This window comes from Callospermophilus lateralis, unplaced genomic scaffold, assembly GCF_048772815.1.
Source record: "Callospermophilus lateralis isolate mCalLat2 unplaced genomic scaffold, mCalLat2.hap1 Scaffold_74, whole genome shotgun sequence".
Classification (NCBI taxonomy): domain Eukaryota; kingdom Metazoa; phylum Chordata; class Mammalia; order Rodentia; family Sciuridae; genus Callospermophilus; species Callospermophilus lateralis.
Genome location: NW_027515420.1, coordinates 5,005,754 through 5,019,675, shown reverse-complemented (window position 1 = coordinate 5,019,675; position 13,922 = coordinate 5,005,754).

Below are 13,922 nucleotides of genomic sequence, written 5' to 3'. Positions count from 1 at the left end.
CTCCAAAGTAGCAGTCAAGGTGGATAGTAATGCCTCACCTGTCAATGAATACTATTGGCAAAATGCCAGGGGCCATTTCAACTTGGCTGTGGCTCTCAGCAGAACCCTACTCTTACAAATCAGCAAATACAAACACACACATGAACAAAGATTAGAAATTAGGAATTTTCAACAAAAATTTCTACTTCAAAAAATTCTTTATTTCAAATATAAAAAGTCATTTGATACTTTATATAGAAGAGAACATTTCAAAACATTTTGTGAAATAAAAATAACTTAATATCCCAAACATCTAAAAAATTTAATTTGTTTTTAAACAAAATGGTAGGAAGGTTGCATATAGTAACATGAAGAGAGAAAGTTTCTGTTTTTTCTCTTTTTCACTGAGTAATTATAAGCACAATTCACCATGTCTGTTGATTAAATTAAAAAAAAATAATAAAAAAGGAACAGTTTTTAAAAGTTGATAAATTTCAAAATACATCGTTTATCATATATTTAGCCATCTGGGAATGGGGGTAGGAGCCTCTTGTAATGGATACTTTCAAAAATTAATAGCTAACTTAGTAAAGAATGGTATAATCATTTTGTTTAAAATCAAACATAAGGTATTATCAATGTTTTCACAATATATATGATTTCCCAGTTTTTACATTGGATAAGAAAAATAAATAAAATTCACACAAACAGGAAAGAGAAACAAAGTTCATTTTATTCACTAATAATAAGTTTTTTAAGGAAGAAAGAGAAGAAGAAAACCTATTAGAACTTATGAGATTGCAGCAGTGTTGCTAGACATTATTAGCTAGACTCTATAGCAAACAAAGTCATTATTTTGTTTATTATAGAGTGTGAAATTAATATAAAATACTGAGGAATTAAACTATTACTTTCTCTTTATGGCCAAAATAATAACATTATATTTGAAGGTACTGAATATTAAATTAATGGGAAAAGAGGTGTGAATGCAAGCATGCAGCAAAAAAACAGATCTGTAAAAAAATTGAGAAACAAATTTAGAAATAACTCTAGTTGTATTGCATATCAGTAGGATAAGATGAATTAACATATCCTTACCTGGTGCTGGAACATAAAGTCATTCTTATGAGAGGGGAAAAAAAAGAATAATGATTTGCCTCATTCACACTCATTGAGTCCAAATAGAATGAAAAAAAATAGATTTTTTTACAAACTATAATTAGGAAACTACCAATTTTAATTTATATTATATAATTATGCAAGATTACAGAAGAATGACAATAAATGATGCTATTTTATTTTTATTACTGGTAAAGTTCATTGAATTTGTAAACATGATAACCAATGATCTGTGAACTTCCATTCACATTGCAAAGTGAATCTATATTTTAAAATACGTCTATTCCATAACCATGAAGATGAAACAGAGAGAGCATAAGCTGCTCATAAAATGTTATCAAGGTGACAACCTTCAACACTTCTTTGTCATCAATAATGATCTTGTGCTCAACTATTCCATGCATAGGAATGTACTCCTTATAAATTTACTAAATATGCACACAATTTAGCTTATACAGATTACTCCATTGATTACACAGATGACTTGTATTGGCATTAATTTAATGCCAAAAAAATCTGTAAATAATTTAAATATTATCCATATTTATATAATTAAATATAAATATTTATTAAGTATGATTAAAGATTAAATATTTATTTTTAAATATAAGACCTAAACAAAATGAAATCCATTAGAGCAGTGAGATGGATTCATCTTGAATCTAAACATCCACATTGATAAATCTTCTAAAAATCATAGGAAATGTAAAAGGAAGTTCAAAAATAATATATTAACCCTATGATCTCCTTTATAAATCCAGTTATAAAAAAAAGTTTTATATATGTGTGTGTATATATATATATATATATATATATATATATATATATATATATATGTGTGTGTGTGTGTGTGTGTGTGTGTGTAAAGTAATCTACTTTCTAGGGAAAAATATATATATAAAGAGTAATATATTTTCTAAGGATATGTACATATAAAATTAACAATAAATGCAAAAATACATATTTACATATATACCCAAAACAAATAAATAAAAAAAGTTAAGATTTTTCACCTTCTTCTGGTTAAATGAGCAGAGATAATGATGTATTTGTGACATTCAGAATATATGTTTATAATGGTTTATGTAACACGTTAAAAAGTTTAATATTATGTGAACTCTATCTTTAGTTAAATAAATAAATATATGCATGCATAGATACATATTTTATATAAATAACACATCTGGGATACAATATCTTTAAATTTTGTTTGATAACACTTTCATTATATGTGTGTACACATTATATATTTCACACTACATTTTTCAAAATACATCCTCACTAAATTTTTGTCTACAAATAAATGTGGAAATAAATAATGAGTGATTTTTCTCTACTTATAAATAATTTTATAAATTCTAGTCTACCTAAATTAACTGACACATAGTCATCTGATACTTGATAAGGCATAAAAGACATACATTTGAGAAGGTATAGCCTTCTTAATGAATGGTTTTGAGAAAACTGGATGTCTTTATATAGAAGAATGAAACTAGATTTTTCTTTCTCATCATGCAGAAATATCAATTCAAAACAGAACAAAGATATAGTGTTTAACAGAACTTTATTCTAGGTATTTCTAGAAACTATAGGGCCAATACTCCAACATATAGGTAAAAGAAATGACTTCCTCATTAGGAATCCTGCAGCTCACAAAATAATTCAAGAATTAATAAATGGGAAGGTAGGAAATTAGAAAGCTTCTGAACAGCAAGGGAAACCAGATCATAAATAGCCTAAAAAATAGGATAATTTTTTTCTTGTAACTTTCTGACAGAGGAGTAATATTCAGAATATATGAAAAAAACAGGGCTGGGGCTGGGGCTCAGTGATAGAGTGCTTGTCTGGCATGTGTGAGGCTCTGGGTTGGATTTTCAGCACCAGATAAAAATACATAAATAAAATAAAGGCATTGTGTCCAACTACAGTTAGATAAATGGATATTTTTTAAAAAAGAATTAAAAAAACAGTACCAAAAACAAATAACCTAATACGTAAATAGGCAAATTAACTGAGTAGACATTTCTCAAAAGAAGAAATGTAAATTATGAAAAATAATTTTAAAAATTGGCATTTAAAAAAATATTAATTTTTTTAGGTGTAGTTGGACACAATGCCTTTATTTATTTATTTATTTATTTATTTATATGTGGTGCTGAGGATCCAACCCAGGGACTTGCACGTGTTATGCGAGCACTCTACCGCTGAGCTACAACCCCAGCCCCCCAAAATATTGGCTTTTGTAACCCATGAGAAAATGCAACTCAAAAGTGTACTGAGATTTCTTTTCACTCTACTGAGAATCTCCATTAACAAGAATAAAATGACAAAAAGTGTAGACAGGAATATGGAGAAAAGGAATTTTTGTATACTGGTTGTAGTATTGTAACTGTACAAACATGAAAATCTATACAGAGTTTTTTAAAAAGACTAGGAATGGAATCATCAGATAAGCCAACTATAGCACTCCTCAATATTTATCCCAAAAATATGATGTCACCATACTACACTGTTGCATGATAGACATTTTTATAGCAACATAATTCACAATATGCAATTTATGTAATCAACCTATGTGCCCAAAAATAGATGAATGAATAAAATGTGAAAAATACATTCAATGAAGTTTTCTTAAGCTATAAACAAGTTCCAGGAGCAGACCAAAAATATGTAATTTTCAGGAAAATGGATGGAGCTAAAGTGCATCATGCTAAACAAAATAAGACACTCTGAGAAACTATTAAGGGCCATATGTTTTCTCTATGAAAGTTGGAGAGAAAACAGGAGGGAAACATAGAAGGGAAGAATTAGGTTTCTAGTGTTGAAGAATGAATTTTGGGGGAAGGTGAAAGAAAGAAAAAGAAGAGATTCTGGGGAAGAAAAGTCATGCAATTTGTTATGTGCTTGTATGAATATGTCATAATGAGTACTACTATTATGTGTAATTATAATAAAAAAATAAATATTTAAAAAAAATAATACTGTTTTTATTATGAAGATAATAATGCTTTCAAACTAGGTATGAAATTATCAACATTTAGGTAAAATTTTATGGGGTTTAATTATTCAAGATATAGATATAAAAATAAAATGGTACTAAATTATTTTCAGGAGTATTAGTTGAATTTTTTGTTGTTGTTTGTATTGCTACAGATAAAACTGAGGGACTCAGGCACAAAAGGCAAACCACTACTGATCTACATCCTCTGTCCAAATCTGTCCAAATATCCTCTATCTTAAAACCATCAAATATTCATTATTTAGAGGAAAAAAAGACAATATAGTATGTATAATATGTTTGTTTACTTCTGTATGTTTACTTTTTAAGAAAAATATTACATACTTCTTGACAATAAATATTGCATTTATCAATATTTTAATTTTATTTCTTTTGGTATGGTAAAATATTCAATCACAAATGTCTCTCATGATTATTAGAAATATATAAACACTGTCATAGAAAAATTAGTTTGTCCCTCTTAAACAGTAATATTGAATGTAAGTTTTTTTAAAATAAATTTTTAGTTGTCAATGGACCTTTATTTTATTTATTGAGATGTGGTGCTGAGAATTGAACCCAGTGCTTCACACATACTAAGCAAGCACTCTGCCACTGAGCCACAACCCCAGCCATGAATGTAAATTTTTAATGAGGAAAATTTTAAAAATATCAGACTCCTATATTTTTCATATAATTCTAAGACATCTAATTCAACTCAAACCATCCTAAATCAATAAGAAATATGTTGTTCACACAATTTACTCATGAATATACAAAATATAAAACAATATGAAAGAAGAACAGGGTAGACACTAGGGACATAAATGTGCAGTTCTGCAAATTTATTAAAAAATACAGATATTTGAACAGCATTTGGATTTGTTCCTTCTTTTGTAATTGTTTCTTTTTAGTTATACACAATAGTAGAATCTATTTAGACATAATTTTACAAGCATGAAATATGTCTTTTTGTAATTCAGTCCCAAGTACTTCTCCTTCACCTTCCTTCTCCCCATTCCTGGCTCCCTTCCCTCTATTGATCTTTCTGTCATTTAGGGGTTATTTTTTAGTTAATTCCTTCTAGATGCACATGATGGTTAACCATTAAGATGCAAACTGTGCTTTCAGCAGATTACCTCCAAGCTCCTCACCTCCATTTCATACAGAGCATATTTAACTTTTTTGAAATAGATAGTTCCATATTGATCTTTGAATAAAATAATTTTAAGGAGAAATTTCATCATTAACACAAACACACAATAATAGTTTAAAAATCTGACTTCAAAGATGTTCCAGCTGCAGTAACTATATCAGATAGATATGTGAAATATATGGATATAATGTACATATTTACGTATATATAAATATATGCATATATATAAATGTTTGTATCTATAATTTACTTTTCAGGATAGCCAAAAAGAAAATCAATTTAAAAAGTAATAGATTCCACTTCTTAAATAATTGTGTCTATGTATACATTATTTTATTCATTTATGAAATATACAGAAATTAAATATGAATATAAATATATGAATTCCTGAGACATATTCAAATTATCTTTAGGGATTTAACAAATATCTAATATTAATTATTGCCTTAAAATTTATGCTGTTATATTTTTCTTACAAACTGAGGTAATTTTCAATATATGTTTCAGATGAATAAAGTACCTTGAATTATGTTTAATTGTCCTTCCATGAAAAAACAGAAATAATGTTTTGTTATACATACCACACTATGAAGTTAATACATTTATCTGTTTTCAAATAGGGAAAATGAGATCAAGGGTAGAAACTTTAAACAGATTAAACATTGATTTAAAAAAAGGTACAGGAAATATAAAGAATCTTTGCATTCTAAACTTGTGGTAAAGAATTAGAAGTCATTCTCTCATATTGGCATCTTTCACTTATCCTTTATTTAATTTAACCATTAAAATTCTTTCTATCCTTGTATTGTAATTCTAATATTGCGTTACATACTAAGGGGTTGTTGATGAAAGGCAGTGTTCCATCTTCAAGAATGTAGCTTTCTAATGAGAAATAGTTTAATTCTATAGGGATTAAAATATGCAGTTATATAAATAGATAAAAGGAAATAATAAGAAAGATATCTCAGACTAGTTAAAACTTCTATCAAGTCATGGAAAGTATTTAAGTGAACATCTAAAGAAGTATAACTGAACTAGGATTAGCAAATTAACATATGCACAGAAAAATGAGAAGGCTGGCAAGTGCATTAATTGACCATTATTTTCCAGTGTGCATTGCAAGAAGGAAGTCAGAAAAGAACCTGAAAGAGATGGGGTGGGGTTGGAGTGATGAATTGGAGAGTTATTCAAATTTCCCACAGGTCATTACAGCATTTTGTTCACAGTGAATATTTTCATCTTGTAAAGCATAGAAGTAAATAGAAACAAGTATTAACTATTAAAATTAGTGTTCTGACCATGTGTGCACAGGTAGCAGTGCAAAGGGTGGTTTTGAGGGAGAAAAAAATAGTAAAGATAAGAAAGAGATGGGTAGAAAGTTTATAAATCAATTAACTGGAAAAAAATTACTGGGGAAATAAGGACAAAAGGAGCTAAGCATTTTGCAAACAGAATTAGAAGAGCTTTTTTTCTTTTATGAGTGGAATAGCTCACGAGTAGAAGAAAATCTATAGAGTGGTGTTTCTCAATTGGGCAAGAGACAAATGTAGTTATCATTCCTGTAATTATCACTTGGAGAAGAACAGAGTGAAATAGATGCTGAGTTAAGTTTGGATTTTATTAAACTTAGGTTCTTATGAGATTATATATAATAAGTAAAGTAAGTAAAGCAATTTTGCAAGTTAGGAATCAAATTTTAGAAGGAGTTATAGATTTCATAGGCATGACATTACAAAACAGAACTGGAATTACATAGTTTTCATTTTAGATTTCAGAAATTTCTTTTAAGAAATGGATTAAGAGACAATGAAAACAAATATTTTACTAAAGTGGTAGGTAAATGGCACTGCTCCTAAAAATAGTTGGGCTTTAGGAAGAAACAAACAGTTAAAACATCATTCCTTTTTTTTTTTTTGTCAAACTAAGTGACCTAAGTGATAATTGTCTTTTTCAGAACTTGGCACATTATGGTCTTTAAGATTCCTATCTATTTTCATAAATAACTTTTCTTGAAACATTTACAAAACCATGTGTTTTTCCATGTTCCATGGATGCTTTTACGCTGTGGCAGTATAGTTGAATAGTTGTGATGGAGACCACATGGCACATGAACTTAACGTAGAGCTCTCTGCCCCTAGAAGAAATATTCCCTGGCCTGTTGTTTTTAACAACTTGCAAATAATTGCTTTTTAAGTTAAAGAATGAAAAATAACTGAGATTCCTATATATCAAGCCATTATGCATTGATTTATTTATATTTAAGTTCAATTTATTTTCAGTGACTCCTAAAATTATAAATATTAACTGGGTAACAGGTGACATTTCAACATATGTAGTGTTGTGCAATACTTAAATAAGGTTGAATGCATCTATTTTCATAAATGTTTGTAATGTGTTTAAGTGGAAACTTTAAAATTCCTTTCTTCTAGCCTTCTAAAATATACCATGCATTATTGCCATCAGCAGTCACATAAGCATGCAATAGCATATCAGGAACTTAGTACCCGTTGGTTGACTTCCTCTCCTTCCATCCTCCTTATTCTTTCCTTGCTCTGATAACTACTATTTTATATTAAACTTTTATATATTTTCCAACTTTCACATATGAGTGAGATAAAGTGGTGCTTGTCATTCTGTGCCTGGTTTACTAAATTCAACATAATGTTCTCCAGTTTCATTCATAATAAATCACATGACATTATTTTTCAGCTAAATAAGAATTATTTGTGCATATTTACTACAATTTTTTAATCTATTTGTAAGTTGTCAATTACATAGTTTTTCTGTCTTGACTGTTTGGGTTTTCTAACTACTACACTAAAGCAGGATTAAAACCATGAGCTAAGATAAACTATGCCTCTGCCACATTGTTCTTGTTTTTTATATTAATTAGCTTGAGTTAATTATCCCACAACACATACATCTATCAAAACACCACATTTTACCATAAAAATGTATATAAGTATTAGCTATAACTAAGAATGAAAAACTGTTACATTTTAAAGGGCACTAACTCAAATTTTTAATAATCAATTTTTTGAAATTTATTTATTTTTATGTTCTAATTAGCTACATATGACAGTAGAATGCATTTTCACACATCATACATAAATGGAGTATAACTTCTCATTCTTCTGGTTGTACAAGATGTATGTCACCCTGGTCACATACTCATATATGCACATGGGTATTAATGTTTTATTCTTTATGCTATTCTTTCTACCCCCGTATCTCCTACCCTCCTTTCTTACCCAGATGCCTGAATCAAAGTACCTCTATTCTTCCCTAGCCTCTCCACCTCATATTATGAATTAGCATTTGCATGTCAGAGGAAACATTCGGCCATTGGTTTTCAGAATTGACTTATTTCACTTAACATGATATTCACCCATTCCATCCATCTACCATCAAATGACATAACTTCATTCTTCTTTAAGACTTAGTAATATTCCATTGTGCTCATGTAGCATGGTTTCTTTATCCATTCATCTATTGAAGGGCACCTACATTGGTTCCATAGTTTAGCTATTGTGAGTTGAACTGCTATAAACATTGATGTGGTTACATTACTGTACTATTCTGATTTTATGTACTTTGTCTATAAAATGACAAAAGAGCTAGCAGGGTCAAATGGTGGTCCCATCCCAAGATTCCTAAGGAAACTCCATACTGCTTTCCGTAGTGGTTGCACCAATTTGAAGTACCACCAGAAGAATCAACCAATGGGATGGATTCAAACTAAAAAGCTTCTTCTCAGCAAAGAAAACAATCAATAATGTGTAAAGAGAGCCTACAGAATGGGAGAAAATCTGTACAGAATGCATCTCAGATAGAGTACTAATCTCCAGGATATATAAAGAGCTCAAAAAACTTAACATAAAAAAAAATCAAATAACCCAATCAATAAATGGGTTAAGAAACTGAACAGACACTTCACAGAAGTAGAAATGCAATCAATCAACAACTCTATGAAAAAAATGAGCAACATTTCTAGCAATTAGTGAAATGCAAATCAAAATTACTCTAAGATTTCATCTCACTCCATTCCAAATGGAAATTATCAAGAATACAAGCAACAATAAATATTGGCAAGAATGTGGGAAAAGGATGCTACATTACTCTTGTTGTTGCTCTTGATGAAAAAGCTAACTGAAAACTATATGATTCTAACTTGTGGCAAAATTGGAAAATATATTTTAAAGAGACAGTAAAATCCAATAAGTATGACAATTATGATAAAAGTAAACAATAAATATTAAGGTATTCCTTCCCCTTATATAACTTAAATTGTGCAATTTGTTTATTATTATTATTTAATAAACAAAAGCCTATGGAAAGGGCATGAAAAATGGGGGAGAGGTCATTGAATAGAAGTTATTCTGAAAGAGACCAAACAAATCCCTTGTCTGAATGTTGACAAAAGATGAAGTGAAGTTGGACTGCTGTGTGCTAGGATTGAAACCAACTCAAAACCTCCCAAATAATAAGCATGTATATCATCAAGGGGGGTTTCACTAAATCACTGTTGTAAATATTTTATATTTCCATTGTTTTGAATGATTTAATGATATCATATTTTAAATTAATGATATAAAATGTGCTGCATAAGTGAAGTTTTAACTATTAATTACAAATATACATCCTTTTAAATTTTATATATTATATATATATAGATAATGAATAGATAAACTCCTGTCCTTCAGAATTCTATTCATTTAGTCTATGGGCATATTTGGCATAGAATATTGAGGCTTGTGTTTGTCAGTGTGCTTCATTGGAAAAATATATTCTAAAGAGAGCATTTACAGTTTGATTTCATTTGTTTTCCAAGTAGAAAAATCATGTCCATAGTAAATGCTTTTACATATAGATATCATTACATATAGAAATCACTTTATGATGCTGAGGATTGAATGCTAGGTCACAGCATTGTGCTCTACAACTGAGCTAAACACAAAATATTTTATCATATCTTATGTATCATACTTTGCATGATATAAAATTATTTGATGTACCATAAAGAAAAAGAAAATCCTGAAATTTGAGGTACTACATAATGATTTCTCAGAAGTCATATATTAAAGTTAGTAATTTTCACATGAAAAACACATATCTTAGAATTAGTGAAATATTCTAGTTTAACAATAAAGAATTAGATTTCACATATTAACATATTAGAAAAATGATCTTTTCTGCCATGACAAAAACCCTGAAATGAAAATTGACAAAAACTACTTTTAAATTGTTTGATCTCTGTTTTGAGACTTTGTAGAAGATTAATTTAACATGTCAAGGCAGAATTTTTTAGAATTGCAGATACTGATTTTAAACATTAGTGGATCTGGTAGGGTTTTTTACAACTTTCTCCCAGGTAAGCCATAAATACTTGTGTATTAAATATTTATTTAGCATATACATCTTTGTTTTTTTAAGATTTATATGCTAAGGTGAAGAACAATTTTCAATAAATTGAGAAGATAAATACACAAAATTTAAGAAACCATTATCTCTTTTTTTTTCAAAAAATTAAATTTCTTCACTAAGTGATTTCCAATTAATATTTCCTGGAAAATTGGGATACATAAAAATATAAATTGAGTCATATTATCAGACATTAACATAAAATGTCCATGTGGACTCTGTCAGATGTGACAGGTAGTTTTTATATGATTTATTCAAAATACATTAGCTCTTACTTTAGACAGAGTGGTGTAGTGTTAATGACTTGTTCTAAACACTTCTATTGACTGCAAGTAATTCTAAAATGTTCACTGTCCACACTTCATAATTGCTTTAATCTCATTTGTAATTGAATATCATGTCAGGAAAGGAAATAGATATGATCATTGGCATGTGAACCAAGCAGCCTGTCTCATGCTTCTGTTCTATGAGGATGGTCACATTTCCAATATGCTGCTTTCCTCCATAAGGTAAAACAATGTTTTAATTTGTAGGACTCTAGGCTAGTACTTCAGTGTAAAGCATAGTCATGGGCATGAAATTCTAAGTAGATAAAGAATTTGTTAAATACATTATTTTGAGAGTGTCATTAAATTTTTCACTCTGCCTCATCTGTTTGAAAAAGTACAAAAATTAAAACGACTTGACTCAGGAGTTGTGTATAGGAAATGAAGTGCTTTGGAATAATGTTTTGCGTTAAGCACTCTAAACTGTCAGGCAAAGCTTGATATGGTTGAGCTACTATGGGAACAGTAGTTGATACATTAGCAGCAGTAGCAATGGGGAAAGTAGACAACTGTCACCAGAAAAAATATAAACCTAGGAATAACTGTAATTAGTGTAAAAATTTGTGGATATTGACAATATGGATTCTTTAAATCATCACATCTTATTTAATTTAGTAATCACTCTATGAGCATATGAACAAGGAGGTAAGATGCTTATTTTACTGAATATTTGAAGATTATTTTCAACAAACAGATTTCTCAGGAAAGTTATTAAACTCATTAATTGCACTTGAGAACTTCAAATTTGTAGTAATTGGTTTCTTGAAAATTCAAACCATTTAGAACTTCCTTTTTTAAAGAAATGAACTCAGAATACAGTGATGATTTAAACCAATATTTATAAGAAAAATAGAAGTGAGCTTTAAAAATGCCTTATATATTTCCCTCAGTGAATATTATCTAGATTTATTTTCATACTATCAATGTGATAAAACAATCCATATGGATAAAGCATTATTATGGATTTCAAATGGTTTAAAGATGGAGCTGGTGCTATTAAGTTTTCTGGCTCTTTACCTGTTTTTTTTTTTTTTGTAAAAAATGCCCCAAAGAATGTCATAATCTAGATTTATGAATGTATTATTATTGGTGAGTCTTCAGAGATCCTCTTACATTGCTCTATGTCTCATAAATCTTTAGGCAATTGAATTCTTTCACCAAAAAACTGCATGTATTCATCTCACAGAAAATATACCCAGTAAAATTTTTCATTTTTTTGCCTTTCTTACTGTTCTTGTGAAGATGTTGTATGATAAAAATATGTATCTTTCTACTAAGATAGTGGACAATACTTTTCAAAGATGGACACTTCATAATTCTATTATTTTTGCAAATTTTTCTTTAGAATTCATTTGTAAATGCTATTTTTTCTTAATTATTGTCATGAACATTATTTTTAAAGAACATTAAGATCAAATCTCATAACTTTCTTGCTTTAAAAATACTGAGATGAAATATACATTTTTCTTAAACTCTAATCTCCAGGTTTAGATATACATCCAAAAAGTTAAATAAAATGATAGATAATGATATGAATTCCCCAAATCCTTTTATGATGAATACGCAGCAAAAAGTAGAGATGGCAACACTTTGAGAAAATTTGACATTGTGTCTCATGGATTTACTATAAAATCCCTGCCATCAGTTGAATTTTTTGAAGTTTATATATATTTCATTTTATGAAAAAAAAAGTACTTCACAGGAGCTTAGGCCATGGATGCTTGAAAACCCTAAATTCTTCTAAGAATATTAGAATCATATATATTGAATTTCTTACAGAATCACATCAAAAAGAATGTATTGCTATGTTTTACTATTATATACAGGCATCAGTCTTAATCTTGGTATTCATATCTCAGGAAATAAAAGAATATCTCATAGTTTATTAGATATGGTGCTGTTTTTTATGAAATGTAGATTAAGTTAGTGCTCTGCATGTCTACCATGCCATGCACCTTTAAAACTTAGAAACTAAATGCATTGCTTATCATTAGCAATCAGCTATGGGAATATGAATTTGAAGCTTGTACAAAGTGGTAACATTAAAGTTACACTGAGCTACAAAAAGAAGAAAATAATAACATTCAAATGTTACAAATGAAGGTTCTTTCATGTACAACCTTCCTCCCCCTACAACTAGCTATAATAATTCAAGTATTACTTGTTATAACACAGAATTTGAAAACAACTTTTTTTTGGCAGCAAACTGTCCATGAAAATGAAGTACCTTTCTCTGAAATTTCCTTAATAATAATACAAAATAAAAGGAAATATTTTGATTATTAAACTTTTTTAATTTTAATATGATTAGGAAAATAAAAATAAAGCATATACATATAAAATATGAATTCATTTATGTATTTGAATTTATTGTCCACAAGTAAGCTGGTTGTATCTTTTGAAATATTTCCACATAGGAAAATTATTTGCACCTTAAAAATAATAACAAAATTTTTAAAATGTCATTGTGATAAGGAATATATTTAAAACTCAATTGACATTGCTTTTGGTTGAGTTCTTTCAAATTTTATATACTTTTGTTTCTTGTGAAACTTCAATGTGATGGTTACCCACTTCTCTTTTATTATCACACAGGAAATATTAGTATTTTTATGGTGATGGCATAGTAAAAATGAAAAGAATGAATATTTATTAAACTATCTATTCTAATCAACAGAACAGTGAATTAAATCACAGAATTTGTACTCCAGGATAAATACACACCTCTGCACATAAGTTGAGAAATTCCTCTGAATTAAGACTAAGTATTAAATTACTCTTGATGCAATCTTGAAATAATTCCCTAAAATCTATCAAGTATGTGAATCAAAAACATTATTAACTTCTAGACTTTTTTTCCCTATAAAATAGACATGAAGTAAAGTGCGCAATGCCTGTTATATATTATATTTAGAAACTATAT